The sequence below is a fragment of the Lepisma saccharinum genome, chromosome 27, assembly GCF_977018435.1.
Source record: "Lepisma saccharinum chromosome 27, izLepSacc3.1, whole genome shotgun sequence".
Taxonomy (NCBI): domain Eukaryota; kingdom Metazoa; phylum Arthropoda; class Insecta; order Zygentoma; family Lepismatidae; genus Lepisma; species Lepisma saccharinum.
Window position 1 is genome coordinate 23,413,306 of NC_139255.1, and position 14,224 is coordinate 23,427,529.

The following is a 14,224-nucleotide window of genomic DNA, read 5'->3' on the forward strand; positions in this document are numbered from 1 at the left end:
ATGCAACCGGATTTCCTAATTTTCTCGATACTCGACCGAACGTCCTATATCATGAACTTTACGCCAAAGGCATTTCTTAAAATGGAAGAAGCACCTACTGATTTCTATCGAAAGAAACACTTGGCGAATAGCAGATGCAACGTCCCACCTACACACAATTACCACACTCTAAACACTTCACTTAGGAGGACGGCAAAAGTATACCCATATGCGCTAACTTTTTGTCAGCCGTAGAACATGGACTCAGAAATATCTCAGGGCTTGCTGGGTGTAAGGAAAGACTATACCAGCTTAATATATATATTTTTATATGTTTATTATAGTCTCAACACAAGGCTGTCCGTTTGCACACTTACACACGTGTCTTTACCTGAAACCCTTACCACGCGCGTGCATTTACTTGTACCACACACGTGCTTTTACCTGTACCACGCACGTTCTTTTACCTGTACCACCTTTGGTCTCGAAGAGATAAGGGGGGGCAGGGAACATCCAATTTATTCCTCGCTGTGAGGCGCCAGGGGGAGTATGGGGACCTAATTTTATTTAGGGCCTTGGTCGCCGCTGACGTCACGGGTTGCCCTGTAAAAGAGAGTAGGTTGTGCGTAGTACCCCAACCACAGCCGGGAATTGGCCGAAACCAATCGGTACTCCCGAATAACTGGCGCAGGGTAAAAGGATTAAAGAATGCCGCGACACCCCCGGCGTTAGCTGGGAATTGGCAAGCCAACCGGTCTCTCCTATGCAGGGACGGCAGGTTGGAAAGGAAGGTCCGGGTGCTCCCAGACAAGCCGGGCAGGTAGAATCTGGGCACCTATCAGCCTAAGCGAGCGGACCAGGTAGGTAGGTTGCTGCTAGGCTCTTCTTCTTCTTTCTTCTTTCTACGTCCTTCCTTCTGGGATGGCTTCTAGTTCTCAGGCTGGGAGGCCAGTTAACTCTGGATGTTTGCCTGTTGACATCAGGGAGCCAACTGAGCTCCGGTTTTTTTTTTTTTTTTTTTTTTTTTTTTTTTTTTTAATTTTTTTTTTTATTTGACCATTTAAACTAGGTCAGAACATCGGCACAGTGAGACATGTTTCTTGAATTACATTTATCATTTACAGGCGTCGCTATTTATTTATTTACAACATTTTGGGGTTACACAAAAATTGCGGGGACCACTCTGCATCTGTCGCAAGAGGGTATATGGCATATGTTCCCAAGAAAATAAGGGACAACACAATACGTGACGACATAAAACACAAGTACCCTAAGGTACGAGCGTGTCGACGAGATGAGTGATTACTCGCCGGCGCGTCGAGCGGTCCGGAGCTGCCCGGATTTCTTGTATTCCTTTCAGGAGCTGAAGAAGACCTGAAAGGACATCAGGCTGTGCTAGTTGATTTAGAAGATTCAGCAAAGACGCTTGATCAACCGTCTGAGGAGCAGCTTGGCTTGGTGTCGGTCGAGGCGCTGGTGTGCGATTGGCTCTTCTCTGCGGCGCTGGTCGCTGTGCTGGCCGCTGGTTGGTCGAACTGGTGGTTGTTCTAGGACGGTAGTCTCGAGCTGGTGTCGTCACCGGGACGTCCTGTCGAATTGGCCGAGGTGTAATCTGGCGTTTGGGGTCCGATGGGGCCCGTCGTTCGTTCTTGATTTTCTTAAATAGGGAACAACCCCTATAGCTAGCATAATGTGCAAGGCTGCAATTCGCGCATCTTGGAGGTATCTCTGGAGCCTTATTAGGGCAGTCTGCAAACTTATGTGGCCCCGTGCATTTCACGCAACGGGGCGTCGCATAGCAGTGGCGTTGCCCATGCCCTATCCGTTGGCAAGCATGGCATTGTAGTATCAATTTGGAATGGTATTTTTCGACTGTAATCTCGAATATACCCATCTTCTTTAGGGTGAGAATCTGGCGAGACGTCTGATTATTGGGTAGGACGACCATCACGAGGGGCAATGGGCGTCTGGGCGGACGAGAACTCTGGTCCATTAAATTGCTGCTCTTCCAACCGCGGTCTAGTGCGTTTAAACGGCTAACACTATGGATAGTAAATCCATGGGAGGACGTCAAGAATGCTTGAATTTCTTCGGGAGTGGCATCCATCGGAAGGTTGCGAATTACAACCTTAAGTTTTGCTGCAGCTGATGAGCCGTATGCAAATCCAATTTCGTTTTTCTTAAGGTATTCACAAACAGTTGTGAAAGCTGTCTGACTGAAAGTAGTTACTCGGCAGTTCCCTCGGGTGTAACGGAAGTGACACCTTGTGCCGGGTATCTTATTAATGGTGACTGCTATCTTCTGACTGGTCGTATTATAAATTGTAATGCAGGGAGGCCTGCGTGTCTTCTCAGGAGTGACGTGTTGCTGCGACGCTGGAGTGGCGTCATGGTCAGACTCGCTATCGGTAGTTGTTTCCTCTGCTTCTGTTTCTTCTGGGTCAGGTCTTTCTTCTCGGGCGCGTTTCTGCTGTCTCCCCTGATGCATCGCTGGGGTCTACAACGACGGACAATTCCCTTCCTACCAAGGCGATGGATAAAAATCGAAGTGCTTACACCTCGGCATCTCGGAGAGGAGTGGTCTCGCTGCGCTGGGTTTTATACTCGCGGTGGCGCATGGGTGGTGAAAATTTTAACTACAAGTACGCGTTGCTAACTCCTTTTTTTACATATTGCAAACTTCGTACTGAGGAATATCAAGGTTTTGAAATTGAGAAATCACTAGCTTGAAAATCACTAGATGCAAGTGACAATATAAACTAAAACTGTGTGCATTCAGACAATACAATTAATAATGAGCCTCGCAGGACTCTGCTATTCTAAACAACACGTTGAGCAATGTAAATGACAATAATTGATAAAATTAAAAAGAATATAGCGACCACGCAGGGTCTAATAATGAGTGAAGCTAGTAAACGTAGAGGTGGAACCGTTAACGTTTACTGAATACATTTAAACTAAAAGCGTACGCTTCGCAGGGACATTCCGCTTAACTCTTTCATCAGAGTAAAAAGAATATAGTGACCACGCAAGGTCTAATAATAATTAAATGGCGACCAAGCAGGGTCGTTACACAGATATGGCTGCCAATTCAAAATCCACGTTCAGTCTTTCTGATTTCCACCCCGGAAAAGCCTGATTGATGAGTCGAAACAAGCGACTATAGGTTTATTTATCCTTATTGGGCAATAGAGCATAAACTACTGGGTTGATATTTGATTCTTCAGCCGTGCTTCATGGATGCTGTAAATCTGAGAAAATTGTTTACTACAGCACTTAAAAGTACCATCCATAAAAAAATAAGTAAAGCGTTTCAAACTCACTTTGCACTTCTCACCGCAGAAAATGATAATTCTTTTTTCTTCTCCATCGTCAGCTAACAGGAAATAAGTACCGCGGAGTAAATATTTTGAAGTTATTAGTGGATCCTTCACAGGTATCTGTTTATCTAAGTGGTACGTTTTGTCGCTGGTACATTTTGTCGGGACACCATTAATTTGAAACCACACAAGGCAAAAGAAGTATAAGTAAATTCCATGACTCGGGTTACATGGCAGAACAGACTCAGGCTAAATCGCACCCTCGAAAATTAAGAATTTGGAAGAAAGAAAACGCTTGAGTTTGAACACACGTGATCCACTTCTCCACTTGATGTACATATAGGCTAATCGGGACTGGATCTATACTTTAAAGGGATCCAAACCAATATGCTCCTCCAACGGGCATCGAACCCGGGACCCCTTGATTACAAGGCGACGCGACGACATCACTACTCTGCCATCGGGTAGACACAGAAAGAAAATAGAAGAACATAAGGTTAAGTAATAAATTATGAAGACCACTGCTTAAGAATATTCAAATCAAAACATTATGAGGGTTGCGTATCCCATAAAAAAACAACGTGTGGTTGTGGAGAACAGTAGTAATTATGTTATTACATACAAACCTTTTTAAATGTATATTTTAAGAGATTCAGTAATGTCAAACCAATCCACTGTTAATTAGGTCTCCTAGCAGGGAAATTCTTGTGGAAAGTAGAAGCGGTGGTTATGGAAAAAAAATCATTAAAAATTTATCTCTCCTTTCGTAAACCTCAACTCACTGTAACTTTTTTCTTAATATCCTGGGTATGTTACTCAAAATTTTATTAACCGTGAAAATCAATAAACAGTGTCCTCACAATGCTTCCTCTTGAAATTCCTTCTCACCTCCTTCCTTTATTCTTTGCTTGATAAAACACTCTTTACGTCTAACTTCTGCTGCTAATTACATTCCTAGAGGCCAATTTTAGGAAGATAGAAAGAGCTTCCTCAAGGTGGGAGTTTTTAATTTGCTCCTTCTCCCCTCCCCACTTTTTCTTTCTACCATTTGTCGTCCATAATTAATTTCGCAAAGAGGAATACTTTTTTCATGTTTTGAATCCGACATTAATGGATAATTTAATTGCTTGTAACAAGAAAACTGCTTCTACTTTTATAGTTTGCCAACACGGAGGAATTAATTTGGAACGAAATATCACCAACAAATATATAAAAAATTGAAGGATTGCAATGAAACAGCAATGAAATGTAGAAATAACAAGAAGTAAGTAGGACTTTACAGTACAGTAAGCTTAAATCGTAAATAAGTTTTTTATCGAAATACTTAAATTAATTTAACAAACAAATCAGCTAAATATTTTATTGATGTATATTATAAGTACATTTGGGACATCCTCCCTCTGATTACAGCTAACCAACTAAGAAGACTCTATTTCGTAGAAAAAATAGATTTTCCAAAGCGACTAACATGGCCTCGATAGATTAAGTAAATCATGTCTCCCTTATACAGATTGTTTTCACGAGTTACTGAAAGGAAGAAACTAACAAAATGGAAATATGGATTAAGGTGAGATTTGAAAGAACAGCAAGTTCTTCCAAATGTCTGAATATTTTAAAGATACGCTATATACTCTTAGGACATAGTATAGGAAAATATTATCGTCTTCCTAAATTATAAAGCAAAATCTCTTCTTAAGGAATTTTGTGAATCGACCCAAGAAGGTACACATCATATTTTTGATGTCTAAAATATGAAAACGAAATACAAATATTCATAAGAAAATATTTATCAAATGAAATAACCAGACTCATTGCGGAACCAAAATAAACAAAATTGAAATTGTAAAGAAAGATAATTAAACATACATAATAAAATAATATAAAAAACATACAGAAATGAACATGTATTAGAGCTCATTTATAATCAACTGAAGACTCGAAAAAGTGAGGAGCCTAATATGATTTCACACACAGGTCAATTTCTCCATTTCTTGTAATGACGGTAGAAGATGTATTAACCCATAAAACTAATACGAAATAAATATATGGGACAGTATTGCACTATGCAGACAGATAAAAAATGTCAGAAGAACTGAACGCATGAAATCGAAATCACAATCGCTCATTTTTCTGATGAAAGATGTTTCTTCTTCATCTATATATACCACATACAGCTTCTGGCTTCAGGCAATTGAAACCTCAGATGGAAACTTTATACATATAAGATGAAATCCAAACTATAGCCTGATGTATAAAACGAACAATTTGACTACTTTACTTAACTTGTTTACAATATAAGCACAAAAAGCACTACTTCAATGCGAAGTTGCATATCTACAAAGCACATAATGAAATAATTACATCTTCATTTCTACAAACATTTCGAAACAAGAATAGTTATTCGATCATAAAAGGTCGTGTATATCTGCAACATATTAGTTTAGCGGCCACAAGTGTGCTTGGTAACCTAGAAGTTGTAAGATCCAATCCAACTGTAGTAAGAATTTCAAATCATAAATTTCATTTTGCAGAAATGAGACTAGATATAATTCTGTTTTCGAATAGGAAATGTACTAAACTAAATTAAATTAAAGTATTCAGTAATACACAAAGTGTAATACAAATAATGTATTCTACCGTATCAAATATATTTGTGAGTCTTCAGACGAAATACAAAAGACTTGTAGTTCCGCATTCTCATTCAGGAGTTTAATATCTGCATATTGTAACACTGTCATTGAATCGTTTTACATTCAAGCGGTATACTACTTTACCTCCATTACGTCAATGAGCAGAACGAAATAAAATGTAACTTTTTGCTCTTTGCTGATAGACTAGTTTTCAATGAGCCCTCTTTTCTTGAGATACGCACATTCAGATACTAACGGCATTCATTTCCTTATTTACGTCACTTCAACTCTTGCACACTACTTCATTACACACATAAAAAGTTATTTGATCACCGAAATTACAATTTCAGTTCCACTAATCATTTCAGAATGATCACTCTCTCCAGGAACTTGTTTCAAGTTTCATCCAAGCTATTGAAATACGTGCTGCCCTAGATAATTTGAAGACGATATTAACCCTTAACCAGACGCGCCTCTTTTGTAACCTTAAGTAGGCGCGTGGGTGTAAATTTGACTCCCAAATATAACATATTATTTATAATAAAGTAAGATGTATATTCACAAAATATGTTGTTTTTTCAAATTTCCTATTTTCAACAATTTAGAGTAGTTTTTAAATATAAAAGTTGAGCAATTATTTGTTAAAGAAATGATAGAGAGAGACATTGTTGTTTCACCATTATGTAATCTTTCCTTGCAGTAATGAAATAAAATGACGATTATAAGGAAAGTATGGGATAAGAAATACAATAATGGTTATTTTTATTGAGTATACACTTCAAGTAATTGTGTAAATTTAGCAATTCCCAATTTGTGAAAAATATACATATTTTTTTAAAAATTTTCACTAAAAAATGCAGTTCGAATGCACATAAATTTTCACAATATCTTTTGTTTTATATGATTTACCTAAATGTGACAATTGCATTATTTTCCTACGTCATATATGATGTCACATAAATTTGTTATTTTCTTTAACTATTGCTTCAATGTTAAAATTGGCATATCTTTCTCTTAGAAATTCTTTCAGTATTATATCTATGTACCTATTGATAATTTTCACAGTTATCCACACAGTAGTGCCATCTATAAACGTCTCGGTAGCAGATTTAGCATTTGTTTTGGGGCTGCACATTGTCTAGGAAGGCATAAAATTATTCATACTTCTTGTGCAAACATTTGGACATGAGCAAGCAACGGCAACTTTTTATATAGAATTATCTCATCATTTCCAAGGAAATATTTTCCATCATCTTCTGGGATATTATTCCCTCCATTTTCACTTGTCTCAGAATTAGTTCAATTTATGACTTACATGATCATCATGACCTGCTTCTTTAGTAAATTCTTAATATTGAAGAATTCCAGTTGAAGTAGTGTTGCTCTCGAATGAAGAGTCCTCCAACATCCACCTTACACTGCATGAGCTGCAGTCTTCAAACTACATATTTTGAACGATTTCTTCCAAAGTAGCAAAGTCCACTTCAAAATCTGATCTCACAGCTCCTGAGCATGTAAAAGCTGTTAAAATATTTCACATACGTTTTCAAGCGCGTGGGGGTTTTGATCCCAACGTTGATGACGTTGATGATTTAATCAGACTGTTTTAGGAAGGTATTAGAAACACTAGCAGTGTGGTAAACCAACAAGTGTGTAGGCATGAAATAAAATCATGCCTGAGGGGTCAAATTTACCTCCACGCGCCTACTTAAGGGTTAATACGAATATAAATGTGCTTTTATTCTTAGAAATACAGCTGCAGGTAATATACAAGGTAGAATCAAAAAGTAAGGTAACAAGTTTTTTACACAGAAACCTTTATGTCGTGGTTGCCTAAACTGTGACAGGGTATACGTGACACTGCACACTAACATTCCACATAGTCACCATATTTGTCTAAGCACGTGTTCCAGCGGGTGACCAATGCATCAATGCCACGAGTGAAGAAATCAGTGTCAAGGCTGTCCAACCAGGTTTTCACTGCATCCTGTGCCTCTTGCACTGCGTTGAAGCGTCGTCCTCGAAGATGCTTCTTCATTGGTCCGAACAGATGGAAATCGCTGGGTGCAAGATCAGGGCTGTATGCGGGGTGTTCCAAAACCTCCCAGTGGAAACGTGTGACATGGTCACGGGTGAGCTGCGCTGAGTGAGGTCGAGCGTTGTCGTGTAACAACAATACACCCTCCCTGAGTGCTCCAGGTTGTTTCCGACGTATGGCCTCTCTAAATCTGTGTAATGTCTGGCAGTAGGTCACAGCATTGACAGTGGTACCACGTGGAAGGAATTCCAGGTGAATCACACCAAGGTGGTCCCAATAGATCGTGACCATTGTTTTCCTTGCACATGTTACTGTTTTAAACTTTTTGGATGGGGGCGATAATGGATGTTTCCACATCATGGAGGAACGTTTGGAATCCGGTGTCCACAATGGCACAGGTGTCTCATCACCCGTAATGATGCGATACAGAAATGACGACCCTTCTTGTTGATAACGGATCAGGTGGTTCAGACTCAAGCCCATTCGTCTGCCTTTGTCATAATCAGTGAGATTTCTTGGTACCCAATGTGCACACACTTTGAGGTAGCCAAGCGTGTTGTGCACAATACTGTGCACAGAACCATACGAAATGTTCAGTGCATCTGCAATGTGTGACAGTGTGATTCGCCTATCCTCCCTAATCATTCCCTCCACCTGACAAATGTTCTGGTCAGTAGCTGAAGTTGACGGTCTGCCACTTCGCTGATCATAATTAATGTCAGTCCTACCATTTTCAAACTCCTTACACCAACACCACCATTGTTTCCTGGATAACACGTTGCTTCCATACACCTCCACAAGTTCCCGATGGATCTCGGCTGGTTTCTTCCCCTTCACATGCAAAAACCTGATCACACTTCGCACTTCCACATTTGACCATGTTTCCAGTAACCCTGCCATCTGCGATTCTCTGCAACTGTGTCACCGTGCTGCTCTCTAGCGGTCACCAGGGATAATATCCATCAATACCTACAACACACAAACAAAAAAAGTTACTAGCATATCGTTGTACATTTTCAGGGCACTTGTTACCTTACTTTTTGATTCTACCTTGTATATTGTAGATACTAATGTGGTATAAAAATCACAATCAAAAAATACATAACATTACCAAACTAAAACATGAATATATAAGTGAGCTTAATCACATAAATATATTATATCTTGTCGCCTTTTAATCAAGAGGTCCCGTGTTCGATGCCCAGGGAGCAAGCAGTTGTTTGCATCCCACATTAGACTGTAGGTTCAGTCCCAAGTAGCCTTTCTGTGCATGAAGTGGACTCAAAACCAAATTCAAACAAACATGATTATACGAGCAAAAAAATAAAAATTCATTGAAATCTCAATTTCTTTGCTGTCTTTATTTTAAATGATAATGAAACTATAGTCTTATTTTGTACTCGGTTCACATGATAAAATAATTTAATATAGTTTTAAATAAGTTTCTTATAAAGATCTTCTCTTTCTATAGATTATTTAACTTTTTTAGAAGCAGTAAAATTGTAATCTCCTTCCATGTCTGAAAATGTTGGAGAATTTTTGAATTCATTTGCAAACATTCAGCTTGACGAGTTCTCAAAATATCAGTAAAACTGTAACAGTTCTTGAAGTATCTATCATCTCGTAAATGTAAAAACCAAATTATTATTATTATTATTGACTAATGTTGACTGTGGTTTTCTCGAACTATAATGACACCAGATGTTCCATTAATTCTACATTTTGTTATCACATGGTAGTAGATGTGTATGTGAAACTGGTTAATTGACAATTATGAGCAAGCAATTGAAGCGTAGTTGTCCTGACAATAAGCTGAGCTTTCCTTTACGTAAACGCATTCATCTCCATCTATCCGAGAACATTGGATTCATACTGTTGCAACATCGCTTTTTTTGTGATATTAGCTGTTGTCCTGGATTTGCACTTATTTTGAGAAATATATTTTGGAATTAATAATTGTAATGGTTGTGCTTTTAATTTCACATAAATTAAGTAAAATATAATTTCAATATTATTTGCCTAGAGAAGTGCAGTAGAGTCAATGCTTATGAACCTCTCGTTGATTTTGATAGACAGTGTCTCTTAAGATGACAATTAGTTAGTACCCTGTTGAAGTGGTTAAAGCGCTTGGATGATACAGATGCAATATTATGAACAATGTTGGTACTAAAGGAGCCTGAACCAGGTTCGAGTCCAGCCAGGAGAATAAAGTTATTTTCGAGTGACACATTTTAAATTTTCAATTAAGTCTTTTAAAAACATATAAAATGTTTTGGGAAGCGTATCATTGAATATTAATGTTTATTTCGAAAAAATCATGGAAATGGAAATATAGTAACTATTATTAATATGTTAGAATATTTTATAGTTTCTCAGAAAATGAAAGGTGTTTTGAATTAAGAGAAATTACATATGTGTACGTTTATTTTTTACATTTAAAAATGTGTAATAATAGTTATAATGGATGAGCTCATTGTGGGAGGACGATATTCACACTGCGTCATTAACTGCTTTGGCAAATTCCTGCACTGAAACATACACATCAATCAAATATAAATATTGTATTTTTACATTCCATACCAATTAGGGAAAATATACTTTCTGATTTGGCAAAATGCTCAACTGCTAGCGATCAAAAACATGAAATTAGGTCTCTGGGGAAAGATAACTTGAGTGAGTTGTCTCTGCAGGCCCCAGTGTATATACATATCTTTGTTAAATGGTTTGAGAAGAATCTATCTCAATATGCAGGGTTCTTATTATATCTATTTCGCTTTGAATTGTTGAGGTAACATACTTTGTATCTTCATCTGAAAAGTACTACGTAGTAAAGTATTAGGTTCTCCTCCAGGGTTTACTCTGAATGAATAACTGACTCCAGGAAAGATGATTGTGCTGGAGTTACTACCCGCAAATGATGAGAAGTAAAAATAGTTCAAATTTTACAACCATATTAAAATGTTGCACTGAAGACGTAACAGCAACCAGTAATTTGAGTTTATATCTGTAACAGTTCAATCGTGGCTCTGTCAACATGAAAGCGCAAGACAATGTAATTAATGTTCGCATGAAGCATTTCCCGGGATGTTGTTCACTATGTACCAGATTTCAGCGCCATATTTCCAACTAGTGGATAATATTTGAACTATGTTTCTCGAAAGCATTTGTTTTGCCAGTTAGAACTGAGTTTTCGGTTGAAGTTTGTAATGAAGCATTTATATTGTCTCTGCTCTCCATTCCACTCATGTAGTAGTTTCTAAGAATTAAAACAGGTTCGTTCCTTTCCTTTCATATTTCAGGGGGTCTCGTCCCCTTTTAGCCATACATACATTCCATACATTGAGGCCCATATTTTACTTTAACAACATAATCCATGCATGTAATTTTCCTTATTTAAATTAATCTGTATTCATATTTTGATAATATACTTCAAACCATTTGTACTTACATGAGAAAGATGCTGCAGATTACATTACAACAATAGAAAACACTCTTATTATGAAAATGAATACCGAATGTTCACGGTGCATCTCAAAGCGAAAAACGTTCATCAGAATATATTTGAGGTTATCGCTATGGCATCCTAGAACCGGTGTGAAAGGAAACTATATGCAATATCCAGTCGTCGCAGAGAACAACGGTTTTCCCGCCTACTGCTAAATGTATTAAATGTATTAATTCGAACCCAGGTTTTATTCCACGGTGCGTATACAATCGTAATTTGCATGCGCGGTTTACAACCAATCATGGTTCAAAAACCATACTTGTCATCGACAAAGCACTTACTTAATGCCCCAAAAAGGGGTTGGATGTTTTGATCTACTCAAATGATCAAGCAGAGAGACCATCGCTTCAAAACTGGTTACGTTATGAACCTTTCAAGCCAATCGTAACTCAAGATTGGGTAATACCAAAAAGCGCTTTAGAAATACCATACACAGCGAAGTTATCACCCTCTTATCAACGTAAATATTGTGTCTCTTCTTTTGGAAACGTAAGGGGAAAGGAGAAAATGCATCAAGCGTGTGAAAAGGGTAATGTTGCACCGCAGGGTAGTAAAGTTTATGATTCAGTCTCCTTGTCTTATTTTATGCTACAATTTCTTTCAAATTCTATTTCATGCGTCACAATTTGAAATAACTTGCATCCAATTAATCATGATTTTTATGTACTTATATATTGTTTATCTTTGTATATTAGTAGCCAAGCAAAAGTGGCAAATGTCGACGTTTCGATGTTGGGAACAATATACAAGAGAATTACACTACATCAGGAGTTCCCAAAGTTTTTCATTTCTCGACGAAGTTAGTGTTTTAAGATATTTCCGCGGCTGCCATTTCAATGAGTAAAGCAGATACATTTTATTTGTGGCATAAGTATTCAGAACATGATATCCGTAAGATTTATACAGTTTCTTTACTATTTGTAATTCCCGTCACCTTTCTTCAGGCACGTATCCAGAGGGGGGGCTTATGGGGCTCGAGCCCCCCCGAAAGTTTTAGGTTTAGACTAGATAAAATGAGGTTTTTGGTTTCTTGAGATGTGAAATAAAATAATGTGACAATAATTTAAGGAGATAAATAATTATTGAGGCAAGACGGAGAATGTTCCGTAACCCTGTTATTGATAATAGTACGTATCCAGGGAAACGCTTTACTTTACTTTTTTTTTACGTATCCAAGATGGGGCTCAGGGGGATCGACCCTCTCCACAGAAAAATTTTCAGATTACGTTAGATAAAATTAGGTTTTGACTTCTTGAATAATATGAAGGTAATACATTTATAAATCTGAGAGAAATAATTATCGAAACAATACGGAGAGTGTTCTATAACCTTATTAGTGTCAATAGCACGCATCCAAGGTGGGAATCAGGAGGCTCGAGCCCCCTTCAGGAATTTTTTCTGTTTACACTAGATAAAATTAGGATTTTGTTTTCTTGAATAATGTGATGATAATTTGGGAGAAATAATTATCGAGACAAGACGAAGAATGTTCTATATATCCCTGTTATTGTTAATAGCACGTATCCAAGGTGGGGTTGAGGTGGCTCGAGGCCCCCCCCCCTATGGAAATTTTTTATCTTACACTAGATAAAATTAGGTTTTTGGCTTTTTGAATAATGTGACCATGATTTTAGGAGATAGACAATTATCGAGGCAAGACGGAGAATGTTCTATAACCCTGTTGTTGATAATATTGCACGTAAACTTTTCTTGCGCTTTCGGTGTTGTGCCAGCGTACTAGAGCACTATGTAGAAACTTGTCAGCATTTGGAAGCTGCACAACAAAGGTAACGCCACACGTAGGGCGATTCGTTGTAATTTCTAATCTCTGGAAGGCGGGAGAGGGTACGTTCTTGAATGAGAGAATGAGTCAACTACTGGCAATATTAACGAATCGTTTTATCTGCGGAACGTTCTAGAATATAATGAGGAACTAAATACGCGGATTCAATTTTTTGGTTGATCTATTTGAATGTGGAGAATAGAAAGCATGATGTTGCATATGTAGACATTTTAGGTGGAAATTGCAGGCTCTACCAGAACCCAAATCAGGGCTCTACCAACTGACTTCAACCGATTATTCGTTAAAATGTCTACATAGCTACATGTCCTGTGTATATCAAATCGTAAGGTGTTGTCTGTATAGTGAACAAGCACAGAAAATATAGGAGAGAGAAGAAAACTGAGGAGCATTCCCACCGGTTGAGGAGATTTTTTTTTTCAGTATCGCGTGTCCCTTCGGTCTGAAACCTTCCTAAGTCTTGAAAATCCAAGTCACAAGGATGGAAAATTAGGGTCTTGTTAAGGTTAGGTGTGAAAGCAGGCAGGCAGACGACAGCACCCTAAAGGATCATATCCAAACCTGCAGGAAGAACGCATCTTACTTCAATCTCTAATACGGAATGATAAAAACTTCTGGGGAGTTGATTTTAAAAAAATGTGTCAGTAGTGGGGTTGGTGCTATTATAAACCCAACTTATAAGTGTAGAAAAGAAGAGGTTATTTGATTGAACAATCCGATTTGCCTACACTTAAAACAATGCCAAGAGGGGCTTATACCCCAATTCTTCAAGTGTGATATGCTTTTAAATCCCATGAATTCTGAATTCTAGTGTAGAAAAGAAGAAGCCTCAACAGACAGATTTGCCTACACTTAAAACTATGCCAAGTTCCCATATGATCTTATTGTTTACAGTGTGTTTTTCTGTCAAAATCCCAGGAATCTTGAATTCTAGTGTAGAAATGATGAGCC